We start from the raw sequence: 1,137 nt of genomic DNA, 5'->3' as shown, positions 1-1,137 counted from the left end.
TTTTTTGTATTTTTAGTTGAGACAGGGTTTTACCATGTTGGCCAGGTTAGTTTTGAACTCCTGACCTCAAGTGATCCGCCTGCCTTGGCCTCCCAAAGTGCTGGGATTACAGGCATGAGCCACCGTGCCTGGCCTGGTTATGTATTCTTTGAAGAACAATTTAGTTGCTTCGAGTAAGAGACGAAGTTCGCAGATCCAGAAGTTCTAATTTCTGGAGCAGGTGTTTCTATCACACCACACGCAGATCACTTGCTAATGCTTTTTCCTTATAATTGCAAAGAAATTCACAAGCTGTGGTTTATCTTCCTTGGTAGAACTTCAGCAGACATGCGACAGGAAATGTCTATCTTAGCCTCAGTTCCTTAAAAACCAGAGCAGGTGGCTCATGCCTATAATCCCAGCACTTTGGGAGTCTGAAGTGGGAGGATTGCCTGAGGTCAGGAGTTCGAGACCAGGATGGCAAACGTGGTGAAATCCCCCGTCTCTACTAAAAACACAAAAATTAGCTGGGTGTGGTGGCATGTGCCTATAATCCCAGCAACTCAGGAGGCTGAGGTAGGAGAATCGCTTGCATCTGGGATGCAGAGGTTGCAGTGAGCCGAGATTGCACCACTGCACTCCAGCCTGGGTGACAGAGTAAGACTCTGTCTAACAAAAGAAAAAAAAAAAAAAGGGAAATTTTGATCCATGCTAAAACATGATGATCCTTGAGGACATTATGCTAAGTGAAATAAGCCAGATGCAAAAGGATAATTACTGTCTGATTCTACTTATATGGATCAGATGTCCCTCAAGTAGTCAAATTCATAGAGACAGAAAGTAGGATGGTGGTTCTCAGCGGCAGGAGGGAGGAAGAATGGGGAGTTGTTGTTTAATGGGGAAAGAGGTTCAGATTTGCAGGATGGAAAGTGTTCTGGAGTCCGGAGATGGATGGTGCTGATGATTGCACGACAGTGTGAATGTGCTTGATGCCACTGAGCTGTACACCTAAAAGTGGCTAAGATGCCAAATTTTATGTTATGTGTATTTAACCACAGTTTTTCTTTTTCAAAGAACATAAAATTGTTAAAAGGATGACGGGAACTCCAAGCCCAAGGAGAAAAGGTCTCTGGTTTTCCTGAGCTGTTAGTCCTGAAA

This window comes from Colobus angolensis, unplaced genomic scaffold (genome assembly GCF_000951035.1).
Source record: "Colobus angolensis palliatus isolate OR3802 unplaced genomic scaffold, Cang.pa_1.0 Scaffold133, whole genome shotgun sequence".
Taxonomy (NCBI): domain Eukaryota; kingdom Metazoa; phylum Chordata; class Mammalia; order Primates; family Cercopithecidae; genus Colobus; species Colobus angolensis.
Note: the sequence above shows the minus strand (reverse complement) of the source record.